Below are 18,700 nucleotides of genomic sequence, written 5' to 3'. Positions count from 1 at the left end.
TGGCTGCTTGGCGGGGTTTATACACTTTCAGAGGAATAATGCCATCAATTGTTTCATTGACAGCATTTACAAACCGATTGAGCTCAGTTGACATCATTCCCTCATGCTCATTAATCATAGGGGCTTGATAAGCTTCTCGAAAAGTGTCCTGTGTTAGTTTGTGCCAAGGTCTTCTCTTGGTGGCTAAGGTGGTCGTTACATTAGATTTACCCATGGGCTTAGTGTAGAATGTTAAAATGAAATGATCTGTCCATTCTACTTGAGTGGAGGGTGAACACATATATAAAGGTGAGTTGGAGAACACCAGATCCAACGTGTGACCTGCCTCATGTGTGGGTCCCTGATTCATCTTTTTTAGACCTATGTGTTCCATATCCATAAGAAGTGTTCTGGCCTCCAAGCATGTCTCTAATTCACTGTGGAAGTTGAAGTCTCCCACTAATAGGAAGTTCTGGTCATTTAGGATAAACGGCGCAAGAACCTCCATAAGTGAGCATATAAATCATAGGTACAAAAAAGGAACGGGGCTCAGGTTACCGCACAACCGGTAAGCGGTTTTCACTGGATCTCTCGCAAAGGGAGCCCCTGCATTATGATTAAAAGGTTCTCTGTGGGTAGCACTAGAGTTGAAAAGGAGAACCCTAAGGATACTGTGGTTTTGAGCGGGAGGGTTATCCAGTTGTAGCGATATACGCTTTTATACTCTGGACCCACAACCACGTGTCTGAGCCACATTTTTGCCCACAGAGTACTAACCACTTCACCCTCTACCTCCTTAAGCCTAACAATGCAGGGCACCCTTGCCAGCGGGTACCTAACATTTCACGTGACCCTCCAACCTTTAATCTAAGAATGCAGGGTTTTATAAGTGGGCAACCTAATTGGATGTACAAGTACAATTGAGCCATAACAGACCTTGAATGAGCAGACCACCACCCACTACCATCATTTCATGCACATCTCCAAATGACCCTCCAACCTCTAATCTAATAATGCAGGGTTTATAAGTGGGCAATCCATTGGTCTATACAAATGAACCACAACAGACTTTGCCCCATGAATGAACTGACCACCTAGTATCTTTTCATTCACATACAGAAGTGTCTCCAATTGTTTTTCATATAGTGTTGTTTAACCCTAGTTCGCCCTTGTACATAGCCTTGCGGTGGAAGACCTTACCTGAAGCTTTACCCGCTGGATACTGTTACTAACTGTACATTACACTTTTTAGGTGGGTTTAAAACCTGCATCACCTTAGGACTGCGCGCTGCATCTTATACCTTTTGGCATTTTTAAATGTTTTTATCCACAGGAGCACTCTCACTCAAGATTCCACATAGAAGAGTGCATGTACGCAACCCATAGTGTGATAATACACACTGGTGATATATTCCACTGGCATGTTGATATGTCATCATCCGATGTGATTATGTGTTTTCCATTTGTGATTTGCTTCCCCTTTTTCCTTAACAAGTATTGACAGCTTAACACAGACAAACACATGGAAGATGAGTAAAATAGGACCAACATAACTGGTTCTCCCCCCATATTTTTCCATTTCTGAATATTTCTATTTTTACTCTCACTAGTGTGCAATGCTAATACATTAGTGACTCACCGTAGACAGTTACTCATTAGATACCTGCTAAATAGTTTTCATAGGTCCTGACGAATCGCCCGTTAACAAACACAAGCGAGAAACATGTTGACCAGATATTAGCACTCTCTGGAAGGCCTCTGGAAGCATAGTACTCCAGACTCAACCTCTAGATTCTGATTTTAATTAGAGCAGCGAACCACCAGAATAAATCATTTAATGGTACCCCTAGCTTTATTTTAACCACTCTCAATACGTCTACAATCCTTACCGGCCCCATACCCGCACTTCATCCAAACGGCTGTTGGAAAAAGATCTCCGCTAAAGAGCCCCTCTTTGAGGTGTCGCCCGTTGGGTATTGCACCGCCGACCCAACGGGGAGCAAAGCCCAAATGATGAAGCATGACACCTGCAAAGGTGTGTGAGGGCATTAAATCCAACAAAGTGGATACCCAGGGGTAGTATCTCTTAACCCTTACAATACCCCCCACATCCCCTGACGCATATCTCTCCTCTCTAGGAACAGCTCAGCAATTTTTGTAGTAACTTGACCATACGGGCAATAGCTGTAGCTGGACCTTCTACTTACCTTTAAGTAGTAATAGCCCGGTCCTCCTCTCTTTGTACCCATATATCTTTTGAGGATTAACAGACCCAGTGCAAGGCTATGGAGAGAGGGCACTCTTACCTCGAGTTCCCCATGGCAAGCTCCACCGGTTTTGACCTTTTTGCCTCAGCACACACAGCAATCATACATGCATTCTGGGGCTTCCCTGTGGCATGGAAGGTAATCGAGAATAGTGTTCTGTGGTCCGCAGGCGCACCATGTGACCTTCCTCTGTAGTGTAGTTCCTATTTTCCCTATAGGCCCTGCGCATTGGAATAACATAAACAGCAGTGTAGACGTAGGACTAAGGTCATCTAGGTCTCTACTGACTATGTTAGACTTAATTTAGGTTTGCGCCAGCTAGCTCAGAGGTCACTGGAAACTTTCTTGACTGAATAGGAAGGGATCAGCTTCCCTGGCTCAGACAAGAAGGGATTCAGCTTCCGAGAACCGCATAAGCATGACGACTTTGCTCCCTCAGAATAAGAGTCAATCTCAAGAGTCGTGTGAATCAATAGACAGCTATTTCACTCAGTCAGATGTGCATTCTAAGTTTCACCAGAGTGCAGAGAATAGAGAGACGGGCGTTTTCAATAAAAGGTATTATTTATTGAGCAGTCTTCCTTCTCATGCAAGAGAAATGAATTGCCAATATTGCAATACTTAATGCAAAGTAAAGTACGTACAGTAAAAGGAGTAATAATACTGTAAAAGCATTGATATGGTTTCTTAGCCATAAGACACTTTAAAATGGATAAAATATATAAAAAATATATACATAGGCTAACGTGCTCAACTGGTGCTTCTAAAATACGCCTACCACGTTGTACCTGACCTAAGCCTAATACGTGGGAAGGAGTAAGTAAGTAGCAGTTTAAGTTAAGTAGGTTTTTGCCAAGAATCTGACTCAAGAATTCTCTTTAAGGGTTTAGTCAGCACTGTACCTTGGGAATAGAATGTAGGAGGTCTGGTATCTCTCTTTCAGGACTCGATATCCCAGTCACCCGCAAGGGTAGGCTGGAAAAGCCGGAGCTGGATTTTCTCGGCAGGAGAAAAGACAGCGTCTTTCTCAGCGCGTCAAAGAGGAGGGGCAGCGTCCGTGGGCTCTCCGCGTCTGCTGGGCTCTCGGCAAGTAGATTAGCTGCTCTGCTCCGAAACCACCACCGTGTGTTTGCTTAAGGCAAGGTTGGTATATCTATACCTGAAAGGTGCCGAATTTGACGTAAGGTTTGGACATAAGACGTCAATAAAGATGTCACTAAGAATGGAAAGGGGCGACCGCTCGGTCCCCCCGAACGTATGGTGGAGTACCCCGATCCCCCCGGGAAGCCATTTTTGGGCGGGAGGCGAGTCTCGGCTGGTATGCCCGAAGCGGCGTAGCCGGGGCGCGCCTTTTTCCCGCCCAAGGAGGGGTTGTCCTAGACACCTACACCGTTGGCCACGCCCTGGAGGCGGATTGGAGGAGGGTCCACGCCTGCCCGAAGGAGGATAAGAGGAGCGACGATCCAAGGAAGCATCCTCTTGTTCTTGTGCTCAGAAGCTGCACCTCCCCGTTGCACGTGAGCTCGAGACAGAACAAGGAGCCAATTTTGACCCAGCCACCAGCCCCTGATGACAGCGATTTGTTTTGGAATAAAGTCGAGTGACACGATACTGTTTCCTTTTTAGGTTGTTTTCGAATAAAGTTCGTAATTTTTGGTATGTAAATAAAGTGGTTGCTCTTTCTGCATGTATGTCGTCAAAGCTTAGTAGGAGTTGATACTTTGAATCGCAGTATGTCTGTCTTTTTCCATCCTCTTTAGTTTAAAAAATCTCGTATTTATTTTGGTCGGGCGGTAAGGTCATGATCGGTGAGCAGTAATTGGAAGATCCCTAGAGGTGGGGGCGTCACCCATTATGGATGGGAGCGCCCGGGGGGAGGCGGCCATTGGCCCCTCAAACGGGGAGGCGGTCCCCTCTAAGGATGGGGCCGCCGAAAGGGAAGGCGGTCATAGGCCCCTCCCTGGGGAGGAGGGGCTACGGGCCCCTCCTGGGAATTTCCCGGGGCCAGGACATCTGCGACGGCAGATGTGGTAAGCAGTGTGGGGTGGGAGGGGGGGTCTACGCTACCTTCTAGACACCTCACACGAGTCCTCGGACGACCACTAAAGATGGCGTCGAGTAAATATGGGGCCCCCGTTAAGACAAGGGAAATTGGAAGTTGGCACAGAGGGACAGTCCTCTGTGCGCCCGCCCCTCACAAGTGAGGGGGGAGTTCTGGTTTAGGGATCTGACACCGGTTACGACCTTGCCGTTGGCCCGTAATGTTAGGATGTATAATTTGAATTTTTGAAATGCATTTACAGGATGTTTTAGAATCGGCTAGGAGAACCTTTGTATTAGAGATGTGTTAAGGTTAGCCCATGAAACATCGTAATGTGTAAATGAAATTGTACATGATATGAAACTGTTATTTTTAAACGTTTTAATTTTGTTTCATATTTTAATAAATACGGCCGGGAGGGTAACTCCCTCCCGCCTTCCAAAAGTTCAAGAACCGTTTCCGTCTTCCCATTCTTGGGGAGTGTGTTGGGAGGGGGTGACGGGTATCCCAACCATACTGGCCGTTCTTACAGTGCTCGCAGGAGTTCTATTACAAATCAAAACAAAGCAAGCGGGGATTTCCCAGGTTGCTGGAGGTTTGGTGTGTTGAAAGAACTCGTTGTGCTTTCTAGGAATCTAAGGAAGTAGCTTTTGCCATGCCTTGGGCTGCAAGGGCGATTTACTGAAATATGGATCTGTTTCTTATGCCATTATAGGGGTATTTATTGATTATAGCCGTGTAAGGGCATAAAATGGTAATATTGATTCAGGTTCCTAGATATAAACACTACACCCACTCCACGATTTTATGTCCATCAATTACTAAAAACTAAGCAATAAAGATGCATGTGTATTCCAACCCACCCCAAAATACGTTTTGCATTCGAAATGGTGTATGCGAAATACACGGAACGTTATAGGTACTGTACGTTTTTAAGCAGTGTAATCATTCAAAAAAATTGCATATATCTTTAGCTGAACGATTTGCGAAAATTACACATGAAATGTCTCTTAATTACAGAAAAGAAGGTCGAGACTATTTCATCACATATAAATGAAATTGCTTGTGAGTGTGTTAGAGGCTGCGGTAACATATTGTCTCTAGATTAACTAAAAATAGAAGCTCTGTTCTTTATGAATAGTTCTACTGTAAGCAGAGTACATGTGCCAAAAAAAGGTAAATATTTTGGAATTTGGAAAAAAATAATTTCGTTTACAGGGGATAAAATAGTTCCAAATGTTTTCAATAGCTTTTGTTTTTCGAAGCTGAAGACCGAATTCAGAGTTCATGGGAACGCTGTGTGCCGGTTTGCTTAAAAGTTATTCTTTTGGTTCAGGGGAGAACATTACTTCAGATAGATGCGCAAAAAAACAGTCTACAGCTTCAGGTGAAAGTTCGACCATGGTTGAAAAGGCTGTAACTGGGCAGTCGTGAGAATGATTGCTGTCATCTGTGTCGGGATCAGCAATGCTCACAGAAGGTCGTACCTGGGTGATGTTGCTCTCATTTCTTGCTTCACTGCCACCACCTAATCATGGTGGAGAAGTCTCAACGAATGCCGTCATCAGGATTGGTAACCGCTGGGGACAACACGATGCATGAGCCGTTACAGGACATAGCAAAGTATCGATATCCATTGGTACTGCTGATTGTAGTGTAAGACAGGTGTCCAAAACGCATTCTTCTCCGCATAGCATACATCGAAGCACAGGTAAGGTGCAGTTCTGCCATATAGATCTGAATGAAAGAAACCAGGTCATATTCAGATCTCTTAGCCGGGCTAATCCAAGGACTTTAGTTATGCGGTCCCGGTAGCGTATTGCTAGGATCGTTTCTTCCATTGTTGCTGGAGTCATGTCTGCATTCTTGCTTGCCATATCGGAGCAGAAGGGTTAAAAATAAGATTCCTGCCACGAGTCTCAAAAGTAGTGGTAGGTCGCCAAAGACCGAATGGACAAAATTGGGAAAGATGCCCAGGACTGCTTCGAAGGGTGTTAACAGTCCTGAAAAAATTGTCTTAAATACATGTGCGATACCACTGGCATCTGACATATTTAGGATTTGGCTTAGCATTTCCACGAAATGCACCGGGCAATTAGTTGATAAAAATGTATGTATCTCTGCCGTTGTCCTTGCAACTTGAAGATCATACGTTTCTTTTGATGACGAAATAGGCACTGTCGTCTGTAAAAGCAGACTTCATTCTGCTTAAAGCATCAATTCGTATAGAAGAGATATTCAACAAAGGCCAAATCGTCGCCTCGGTATCAGTAGGGACGGCTGATACAATGCTTGCATACAGCAAGTGACCATGGAGCTAACGCTTACGAGATATGCTTTTCCTGGCACCATGCCACAACAGCTGTGGTCCGTTATTAGAACGTAACTCCCGTTAGAAAGTTGTCGAAAGAATGGCTCTATTTGTGTTGCAGGTGTGCTGTGCTGGTGGCATGAAAGGTTATTTGAAGTCCCCTCACAGGCCCCATGTAAATTAATACCTTGGCACAGAAGTATACCGCTTAGTGATTGTTTACAATTATTACCACTAAGAAATACATTCTGGTTTTTGTCACTATAACATGTGTGTGTATAAGGTAATTTCCATGATGACTTAATGTAGCCTTTACCCAACCTTTCATAATGGCCTGCTGGTATATACTCTTGGCATTTTTTAAATTGGAAAGTTGTTATCGGAATTGTGATAATTCCGTGTATTATCCATTCAATGACAGGTCTTTCTGACATTGTCAATGGTAATCTCTCAAGTTTTTCAATGCTCAGAATCGTATAGTCTGCTCCTTTTTGTGCCAAACTGATTTGTTTATGATTAAGGTTAAAGATAGAGAACAATGACGTTGTGTTGATTAAACGCCATGGCACATAGCCTGAACGCAGATGTTGCAACGTCCAGCCTAGCTGTACAATAGAACGTAATTGGGACTGACCATGTTGTAACATTAGCAAGTCCTGATCTATTATATCTATAGCAGATGATACAATACTGTCCAGTGAATATATTCTGGAGGACAGAGTCATTAACCCATTGTCCACAACAGAAAGTGATTTTTCTAAATTAATACGATCAATTTCTCGTATTTTCTCTGCTGTCTCAATTTGAGTCACTTTCCAAGCTTCGTTGTATGCAGCGTATATACTGGCCGCTATGAAACGTTTTTGATGCTGTTTGCGTGGTCCCATTATGAAATCATGCAAGTCAGCACCGTCTTTAAGTAAAGTCAGGTGTTGCTTAATTTCTGCCAGTGTGGATGTTTGTAGCCATTCAAGGCATAGTTTCCCTACACTGTATGTTGTTACTATCCCTGGATGTTGTCTCTGTGAGTATCTAGGGTCTGGTCTGGTCATTTTTAACCCCTGTATTTTGTTCAGGAATCTATCTTGACATTTATTTGTGTCTGTTGGCCAGATTAACCACTTTTTCCAATCAGGATGTGTTCTATTTTGATGTAAAATTTGGGATACGTCTATCTCAATATCTGTGGTTGTGTTATCAGGTATTGGCTTTGGAATAGACAGTTTGTTTAAGTCTTTTATCTTGGCTAGGCCAAGACAGGTAGTTTGTTGAAGGGTGTCATTCAAGAACATTATTTGTTCTGGGATCATGCAGGCTCGAAATAATGCTTCTAGGGCTTGTACCTGCCATTCTTTTGTACCCCAGATGGTTTTGTTTCAATGTTGTTTTTTCCAAAAATCAAAACCAAATATAATCATTTCTTCATAAAATGTTTCCGAATAGATCAATTTAGTATTTGTCAGCATGTTTTTTGTCCCTGTTTTATCTAACAGTTTGTAATAAAATGTTTCTGCATCACTTGTGTTAAACCCTAAGAAGTATGAGAATTTCTCATAGAATGTTTTTGAACTGCTTTTAGGTGGAGTTGCACAATGTTCCCATTGATTATATTTAAAACCATTTCTAGGTTGAGCAGATTTATGCAAATAGTGGTCTGCATAGTGGTTATAGCAATACATCTGTTCATAATTCGATGAACCTTGTAAATAATCATGTTCTGTAAATTTTGCTGACATTACTAAATCTGACATCATATTATTTATGCTTTCAAAGTCCCAATCATCAGAGAATGTACTTGGTTTTACAAAATCACTTAATGAAACCTTGAACTGATGAGGATATTTTAAGAGTTCGACCGGTCCATATATTTCGTAATCCGTTTTGTCCCAAACTACCCCGCCGGGTATCGGAATGGCTGTTACATTCACTGATGACAGTTCTCTTTTCTCGATGTGAGATGACTTGTGTGGCTTTAGGACCAAGTTGATGTTCAGACTTGCTGTGTCCATTGTACTGTAATAAATTTTCCTAAAATTAGAACTAAAATTAGGCAGAGTAGGAGTATGAGTACGCCTAATACAATCCACAATTCAATCAATGGTGCAATCAGATAGGCTTCTTTGAGTTGATGAAAGAATTCTGTTGCTTTGTCTTTAAAAGTCTTTGTTGCTGGCGTTACTTCAGGGTCACTTTGATCTTCAGAAAAGTTATCGAAATTGATGAAGTAGCCAGATGCAGTTCTGTCAATTGTCGGGGTTGCTTTTTCATTTTCTTCTTTCATTAGCACAGTCTGAGGCTACATCGTTATAGACTGGTGTTTCTTGACGAACTGTTTCAATTTGGGTTTCAAGAGGCACAAGTTCCATGGCATTGTTGCATAGTCCTTTTGACTTCACTGCAGGTTTCTCAAATGTGATTAGTCTCTCAGTTTGAACCTCTTGGATAGTAGCAAATTTTGGTATTCTGCTATTTCTTGGGAGTCCACTGGGCCTACTACTTATTATTGGCCACATGATTGTGGTTTTACCAGGTCGATGGATACAACTCGGTTCTCCTTTTTACCAGCAAGGGTCTGTAGTACAACTGATCTCGTTCCGTTTACTGCTAAGACAGGTACTGCTTTTCTGTAAGAAGGCCCAAATTCCTTCTTCACCGCTATTTTCTCTCTGACCAGATCCCCAATCTTTGGAATCCAGACAGGCCTTGCTGGGACAGGTGGTGTATCTTCAGTGGTTGTTGGCTGTTGTTTTAACTTTATGTTGCTCAGGGCTTTTCTTGTTTCATTTAAGTCCTGTAAATCAGCCAAACGATCTTTGATGTCAAAGCATTATTTCTTATCTTCTACCACTAAAGTTAGACTATCTAAATCCTGAACATACATTCTAGTTCCGAACAATAGTTCGTACGGGCTGAAACCTTTTAGAGAATTTCTTGGCAGATTATTAAGACTACGCTGGACACTTGTTAAATGCTGGACCCACCCATCACCCGAACCTAGTAACTTTGCCGTTATAGATTGCTTTATGTCTCGGTTTTTTCTTTCCACAATCCCTTTTCCCTCAGGATGGAAGGGACAAGAGTACCGCAACCCAATGCCCATGCTGGTCATGGCCTCCTTATAAGCTCGAGAGCTAAAAGCAGGACCCTGGTCAGAATACAGCATGGCAATTGCGTATGTGCCGATAAAGACTCGCAAATCTTTTATAACAGTTCTGGCGTCAGCCGAGCGCTGGGGCCACATTTTAAAAGTGAATTTAGTCTTAAAAGAAATTAATAGGACCCTAGATTTTAAGTATAGATAGCCTTATGCTAACTACAGAAATGGCCATGGCAATACTCCGGTTGGCTCGTTACTGCGATCTCTGTTGCAGTCTGGGCAGCTTTTTGCAAATTTATAATGTTGCAGGTTCATCCCCGGCCACCAGTATTCTGATTGTAATTCTGTCAGAGAATCCTTCATCTGTTTGTGCCTTGGACATTCACCCATGTGTGCGTCTGCTATTAATAAGATTCTCCTGTTCATGTTTGGAATTACCCTATCTCCCACTCCAGGGATTTGAGCAAAAGAAACGGAGTTTGCGTCTATTACGTATGTATAATTCAGTGGATAGTTCACGGGTAGTGCTGCACAGTTGCCTTTTGAAGACGTTTTTACCACCAGCATGGTTTCCCCGTCTATGTATTTTTCTGAACGCTTTTTTGTGGCTACGGAAGCTGGTTGTGTTGCTTCCGCTGTGGCTGTATTAGCCAATTAATTCCCTGGAACGTGAACGCCATCACGTTGATGACTCAGAGTGTGTATCACGTGAGTCTTTTGTAGTTCATTCTGTAAAAGAACTTACTGTTTCCAAAGCATTTTATGCTTGATTGTGGCACCTGTGTCATCTTTGTAATCGTTTTGAACCCAGTTCTGCAAATCATTATTGTAAGATTTGACGCAGAAATGCGAATCGCACACTATTAGTGTCGGGAATTCACGTTCTGCATTTTCAAGCGACATCTTTAAAAATCTGATTTCAGCTCGCTGAGCCGAACAGTTTCTCAGTGATTCAGTTTTTGTTATTTTCGGTCTGAATTTACCGCAGAGCCAGCGACCTTTAACAATCGCGCAGGCTGCATTGTAGGATTTATCATCTACATTGTAATGCTGTACAAATCTGTCTGTATAGATTATACAAGAGTACTGTTGGAGAGGCAGAATTTCGATTGGTAGAGGATATTCTTCTTCATATTTCAAATCATTCAGTTTTTTCATGTTCAGGACAAAATAGTATGTCACGTCTTCTGCAGCAAGAGAATTTTCCCACTGTATCCATTTTGGATCCAGTGCCACCGTTTTTAGATTAACTGGGCTAAATAATGCCTCAAAGGCTGATTCTGCTGTAAAAACAGTTATTCTTTTGCGTTGGGCTAGGGCTCTTTCTTTTGCTATAGCCGTCTGAACCGCCTTTACAGTATTTTCTGTAAGACTGAATGTTTTTTCCGCTTTTGTATACAAGTGTGATTTGTAAGCTATGTGTACCGTTTCTCCCTCATTAGAGGTCAGGTACGTGAATCCGCATCTTCCTGGTTTGACTCGGATTACAAGGTTGCGTGTATTGTCGCGCGTTTCTAATTTTGTTTTAGCCAACATGTCTGTTTGCAGTGATCTCAAAATTTCTGTGTGTTTTTTAGTCCAATTTATTGGTTTGAAATCAGGTTTTATTAATTCGTAGAGAGGTTTAACCCTCTCTGCATAATTTAGAATGTAAGTTCTTCCGAAATTCAGGAAGCCTAGTGTCGATTGTAAGTTCTTCAGCGTTTTTGGTGCTTGGAGTACAGCGCACTTCTCTAAGAAGTTGTCTGCTAGGCTTTTGCCTTCACTTGATAATTCATATCCTAAAAATAGGACAGTTAGATGGGCAATTCGTGACTTTTTAAAGTTGAATTTGTAACCCTCTGCTGCAAACCCAAGTATTATGTTGTTCACTCTTTTCAAGTGAGTATCCAAGTCGTCGTCTGTGAGATAGATGTCATCGACATAGGATAATGCCTCATCATCATACATTTGTAGTAACTCTGTTACTCTTGCTGAGAATAAACCTGGGCTGTTCTTGAATCCCTGTGGGAGTCAACAGAAATTTTTTCTGTGACCCCATTATTGAGAAAGCGGTTAAATACCTGCGTTCTGGTGTGATATTTTGACAAAAGAATCCATTAGAGATGTCTAATATTGTTTTGTATTTTTTGCGAACTATGTTATTCATTAGTGCCGCACTGTGCGAATTTTGTACCGCAAATGTTTTGCAACATGAGTTAAGGTGTCTGTAGTCCAAGACTAGACGATATGACTCGAGACAGGAAACAAAGGATTGTTCATTTGAGAGGTGCATGTTTCAATCACCCCTTGGTATTCAAGTTGATCTAAGATCTCCCTGACCTGTTTTTTAGCTTCTTGCTTAATTGGGTACAGCCTTTGTGCAGTTGGTTGACTTTTTAACTGGATTTTGTGAGGAGGAGAGTCCTCATCCCATCCTACATGATTCTTATATAATGCAGGTGCTTGAGCTACTGCCCATTTTCTGGCATATATATATCTTCTATGTATTGGAATATGATTTGAGAAGGCAGGCATAATCATTTCTTCGCCATGAGGGCACTCTCTGACAAACTCTGGGGGCCAATCTTTCCCGGCTAACATGATGTCATAGCCTTTTGAGAGGTTATCCCAAAGCAGACCCCTTACCTTCCTAGTCTTATGTCCCTCTATACGCAATGTTATTTTGTATATTTTATGAGGTTCGCTAACTCTGGTATCTGCAGTTTCCACCTGAATGTATTCATTTGTGTCCACTGTCTCCACTGTCTCCAGATGATTCATCAGGATCTTGCGAGGTATGGTGATTTCTGCTGCCCTGTCTAGCATTGTCTGTGCCCACTCTCCGTTTTTCAGCTCTGTCCTCAGTGTCCTCGGCATGTTCGATTATTTTAATACTGGCTACCTTCTTTTTTGGAAATTGTAATTTTTTACTTTGAGCAGGTTCCTTGTCTTTGGACTTGACGTGCTCTTACCTGTGTTCTGACCGTCCTCTTCTTTCCGATTTCTGCGAAAAAGATCGAGAGGGACGTGTATCAATATCTTGATATCTATCAGGCTTTTTCAAATTTTCCCTATTTCTAAGGTTGTATCTTTTTTCAGAGGGCTCCCTTTGGGGAGACTGGTGTTCTCGGCTCGGAGCTCTTTCTCTCCGCTTTTTCTTTGGGAGTGGTTTGTTTATTTCCATCCCAGCTCTTTGTAGGAGTGTTTAGATATTTTTTAATAAATATCTTTTCAGGATTTTCAAGTAGTTGGGGTTTTACTGGTTTTCCACCCAAACTATTTCTACCTAGTTCTTCATAGGATTTTTCTATGATTCTGGCAAGCTCAATTGGTTGATCTGTTATATCTGTTTCTTTCAATTTTTGGCGGATCGCCACAGATGCTGCTTCTCCTTTTATGTTGGCTAATAATATAGCCAAGACCTGCTTGAAGTCTTTCAGTAATTTCATACCATGGGTTAAAGCAGGTTCTGGACCGTATTCATTCTGAATTTGTTTTAGCATATCTGGTATTACCGCCAGAGACGGAACACCATGTGTTTTTGTGTAGATGGAAGCAAAGACTGTGCCCCAAGTGTCACAGTCCTCCACATGTGATGCGACCCCCCTTGGAAGGCAGATGGTCAGAATTCTGTGTTTCTCAATAGGGGTAGTATTCGGGAATACTGCCTCTATTTGAGTTATTTTCTGTGCTAGCCAGAATGGAATTTGTTCCCGTTTTGCGGGTATTTTTCCCAGACATGATTGTATGTTCTGTGGTGTAATTTTATTTGTGTTCCCCTGATGAGTGGTCAGCTGTGGAATATTAACAGCTGGTTGGACTGTTGCAGTCCGCATTACATATTGGACTAACTGTCAGTGAATTTTAATTAGTAATTTTAGCTGGGCTAAAAGTTCCTTGTCTGACATTTTATCAATGTCAGGATGTGGTGTGTCGCTGGCTAGAACTGGCCACGTTGCTTCTGGTCTACCTAGTGGACCGAGCCTGGTGATGTGATCATCATGTTTTAGGGCGCCTTTAAACCAGAGCAGGTGCTCTTGGTAATTTAGTGGGATTTCAATATCCTCGAAAGGAGTATATTCTTGCAGAGGTTCCTCTATCTTGTAATAGTGATCAGCTTCCCTGGCTCAGACAAGAAGGGATTCAGCTTCCGACAACCGCATAAACATGACAACTTTGCTCCCTCAGAATAAGAGTCAATCTCTAGAGTCGTGTGAATCAATAGACAGCTATTTCACTCAGTCAGATGTGCATTCTTAGTTTCACCAGAGTGCAGAGAATAGAGAGACAGGCGTTTTCAATAAAAGGTATTATTTATTGAGCAGTCTTCCTTCTCATGCAAGAGAAATGAATTGCCACAATTGCAATACTTAATGCAAAGTAAAGCACGTACAGTAAAAGGAGTATTATAAAATAATACTGTAAAAGCATTGATATGGTTTCTTAGCCATAAGACACTTTAAAATGGATAAAATATATATACATATATACATAGGCTAACGTGCTCAACTGGTGCTTCTAAAATACGCCTACCCCGGTGTACCTGACCTAATACGTGGGAAGGAGTAAGTAAGTAGCAGTTTAAGTTAAGTAGGTTTTTGCCAAGAATCTGACTCATGAATTCTCTCTAAGGGTTTAGTCAGCACTGTACCTTGGGAATAGAATGTAGGAGGTCTGGTATCTCTCTCTCAGGACTCGATATCCCAGTCACCCGCAAGGGTAGGCTGGAAATGCCGGAGCTGGATTTTCTCGGCAGGAGAAAAGACAGCGTCTTTCTCAGCGCGTCAAAGAGGAGGGGCAGCGTCCGTGGGCTCTCCGCGTCTGCTGGGCTCTCGGCAAGTAGATTAGCTGCTCTGCTCCGAAACCACCACCGTGTGTTTGCTTAAGGCAACGTTGGTATATTTATACCTGAAAGGTGCCGAGTTTGACGTAAGGTTTGAACATAAGACGTCAATAAAGATGTCACTAAGAACTGGCCGTTCTTACAGTGCTCGCAGGAGTTCTATTACAAATCAAAACAAAGCAAGCGGGGATTTCCCAGGTTGCTGGAAGTTTGGTGTGTTGAAAGAACTCGTTGTGCTTTCTAGGAATCTAAGGAAGTAGCTTTTGCCATGCCTTGGGCTGCAAGGGCGATTTACTGAAATATGGATCTGTTTCTTATGCCATTATAGGGGTATTTATTGATTATAGCCGTGTAAGGGTATAAAATGGTAATATTGATTCAGGTTCCTAGATAAAAAACACTACACCTCTACTGAGCGTTACTACAGTTAGTTCAAGGGGCTGTATGACTGAGACATTTGTGGCAACCAAGAATCATGGCGGCGGACAGACCTGTTCACCTCTTGCCTGCTAAGTGACAGCTACCCGCCTACCTGTCCCATGCTTTTAAATTGATCTGGCAGTCCCTGCAACCAGGTCCTTTGACCCATCCATGTGGGAAATGGATGACACGTGTGCGGGTGAGCCATGTGAGTATAGTAGGTATGTTGCCTGCAGCTACAAAGGTATCTATTTTTCTTTCCTGCACTAGAGGAGAACCTAGGATGGAGGATTGGGGATAGGTAAGGTACTAGATGTGTATATCAGCACTTCCCGCAGCTCTTCTGTGGTCCTCTACAGTAGGTTGCACTCTAGGGTTGGAGGACAGGAAACAGAAGTGCTTAGAACAGGTAAGTGACAGAAAAGCAATATGTGTGGGTTGATGTAGGTACGCCTTTATTACTGTATGGCTCAATGAACCACAGTTGTTTTTTGTCAATAAAATGCCTTACCAAGGTAAATCCTCTTTGCGTGTACCTATATGACCCCAGTTTCAGAGAGGTCTACAACACTGCACCTCTGCTTTTTAAGCACATTTTTGGGGCGAGGCAGGGAACCTTTAACCTTTCTGGGAGAGTTAGGCTTGCTTGGCACTTCATGAACATATTTGAATTTTTCATAATTTCCCCTGAGAATTGAATACAAATTATGCCCACAACATTATATAGGCGTGAGTGCATGGTGAGGTAGGCACGTGCATATGTCATCACACATTCCTACACAATGACATAGGTGGCCCCTGGCAGATGAGCAATTGTTACTTTTTTTAATTTCATTTTGGCCATGCTGCACAGCATCAGCAAAAAATGCCTTTTGCAGATTTGGTACAGTATCTCTAAAAGGCACAGGCAAACGCTATTGGTCCCAGAGGCGAGGCCTATTGGCTTTGCCAATGCTTCTTTAAAAATATCATGAGGTAGGAAACCTCGGAATCCATCTGGAAGATGTCGGTGTTCACTCTGCTTTGTTGGTGAACTTTGGGGCAGGTGTGCGCATGCCACCCTTTCAAAGGCTATCATCTGCCACGGTCCTTATGTTTTAGGTTGACTCGAAGCTGCTAATGCACTGCGTTCACAACCTTCACTCCTTCTCGCGTGGCCCATTTGGTAATCTAAAGGGCCAAGACATGTCTGCACATCTACAGTGGTTCTTCAATTTCTGTACTGAATATTAGCACACGTTCAGTACATTTCTGCTAGAAGATAACAAAGGTCTCGAGAGCTTAGTTGTGGTCCAGAGAGGTACTAAGCCAACAAAGAAACTCATCCTGAGACGCTGAAAATCTCCATCAATCTCCTTGGAGGAATAGTGGATTACTGATCAGGGAACAGCCTCTAATGTGGAGAGGCTAATCCATGAAAACTGTCAACATCCACGACTTGTTAGTAAGTTGAGTGTGTGTGAAGGACAGGGTTTGTCGATGCACAAATATCTTCATCACAGAGAAAAACGAGCATTTGCAAGGCAATAGGTCTCGCATTTATGCGAGTTTAAGCTATTGGCATTGTAAATGACAATGCCTTGTATTTATGTTTTAAAAACCAAAACATAAGCAAAAGGCATTTACAATGCCAATGGATGAAACTCGCGTAAATGCGAGACCTAACGCATTGTTAATGCTTGTTTCTTATGAAAAGGTGGGAAGCCTAACTCTTGCAACTGAGGCATTTTTCGGGTTGCTTTCGTTGTTTAACTTTGAAGAATGTAAAATTACAAAATAAGGCTTGGGAAGGCCCGCCATTTTGAGCCCCCTGGAAAGGACAGTATTTGCGACTGTAAAAGGGAATTGATTTTATATGCAACATGAACGCAGGAAGAACATTTCTGAGACAAGGACCTTTTGAAGTTTACCTAATACTCGTAATATGGCCTTATTGTTTAAAGGTCATTCGACAAATTTCCCATGTTTGCTTCCGAGCACACAAACGCACCAGTCATATTACAATATGTGTTTAGAACCATAATGGGTCAGTAGCAATATTAATAATGCACGCATATTTAGAATACTCAGCTAAACTTCTCTGGGATTCTGCTTCAGATGTTTATTATGTGTATTGTCTGTATAAGATATCCAAAGCACTCGGATACAACAGTGATATGTATGTTTTTATTTTTGTGAATTGGAAACATTGGCGTAAAACATTTTTTAAATTCTTGAAGAGCTTTCATCCTCCTTTTATATGTAAAATGTCCCTTGCCGAAGGACGTGCTCTAGATGTGCGCGTATTCATGTGGAACCCCAGCATACCATTGGTTGGGTGTCTCTTCCCAGGAAGCAAACATCTGTTTCAGCAATAAGGGACTTTCACACGTGACACGGATCAAACTACAGCGAGGCGAGTTGCCATTATGCATGGTAAATTATACAGGCGAGTAATTTAATTGCATGTTACACATCTGATACGTAGTTAGACCATAACCTCATGCAGACTATTCAGGTGCCAAACAAGTAAAAAAACAAAATAAATGTGACCTTGGGTAATGTAACTGATGCTCATGTACAGCGCTCCTATACCTTTGGCTCGAGTTTGCGCTATATAAATCGCACAAAACTAGACGGGGTGTTACTCTTTAACCCCTCCTATGCTCATGACGAGGTCAGCTCGTCATGAGCCACGGTGCTCGTGTGCTCATGACGAGCTGAGCTCGTCATGACCGTTGGAACGCTCGCACGCTGGGCTAATTCCCCTGCTGTGCGAGCGTTCCACACAAATGGGTGTGGTCATGACAAGCTCAGTTCATCATGAGCACACGAGCACCGTGGCTCATGGCGAGCTGACCTCGTCATGAGCACAGGGGTGATGTGCACGCCCCCCGCCCCCAAGCACAGCGGAGGAAACAGCCCCGCAGCCAAGGGGTTAAATGGATTTCCCACTTGAAAATACTTTCAGGCTTTTTTATGAACAACAGTGTCCCCAAGTGGGTTAAACTAGTAACAGTCTTTCTTCGTTTATGGCACATTCACTTTCACTTGTCTGAGCGAGATGGTGTCCACTCCACTGCTGGATGTGGTTTTATTTGGAAGGAAAAGTGTAGTCAAGTGTTTCATCGCAGGATAACCTGTTTATAAATAGCGTATGTAACATAATAATGCAGTGTATGGCAGCTCAAAAGTTATCAATCTGTGGTGGCTGCCAGGATTGGGATTAAATATCGGCCCGGGCAAGCAAAAAAAAGTTGCACACATTTGCAAATTCTTTATCGCAGAACACAGCCTCGGCGAAATTGTATTAAAAAAGAAAGCGGGTAACACCTTCTGTCAACAAACCACACCCACGCATTAATTAAAACAACAAAAGTAAAGCGAATACTTAAGAGTTAAATGGCACACAATAGAAAAACACAACCAACTCGCACTCAATAGTAAAAAAAAAAAAAAGTGCGGCCAGATATTATAAAACCCACTGTCCCACGCCGCCAGGGAAAGATCCAATCCCGGTGGGCATGGCCAAAAGAGGACAAGGCAGTAACCAGGAGGGACTGAAAAGCCTCCGGTACAATGATCACACTCTGTTCTGCATAATTAATGACGATAAATGACGCACACCTATGAGAATTGGGGACGGAGCAGAAACTGAACTTCTCGAACCGTATTGATTCAAAGAAGCCCTCGCATGGCGAGGGCAGCGCTTGCGTGCTGCTAACGCCAGGCGAGACCTAAAAAGAACAATGAAGGTATGAACTAAGACACATCTAACATT

The sequence above is a fragment of the Lissotriton vulgaris genome, chromosome 3_2 (genome assembly GCF_964263255.1).
Source record: "Lissotriton vulgaris chromosome 3_2, aLisVul1.2, whole genome shotgun sequence".
Taxonomy (NCBI): domain Eukaryota; kingdom Metazoa; phylum Chordata; class Amphibia; order Caudata; family Salamandridae; genus Lissotriton; species Lissotriton vulgaris.
This window is presented reverse-complemented; position numbering follows the sequence as displayed.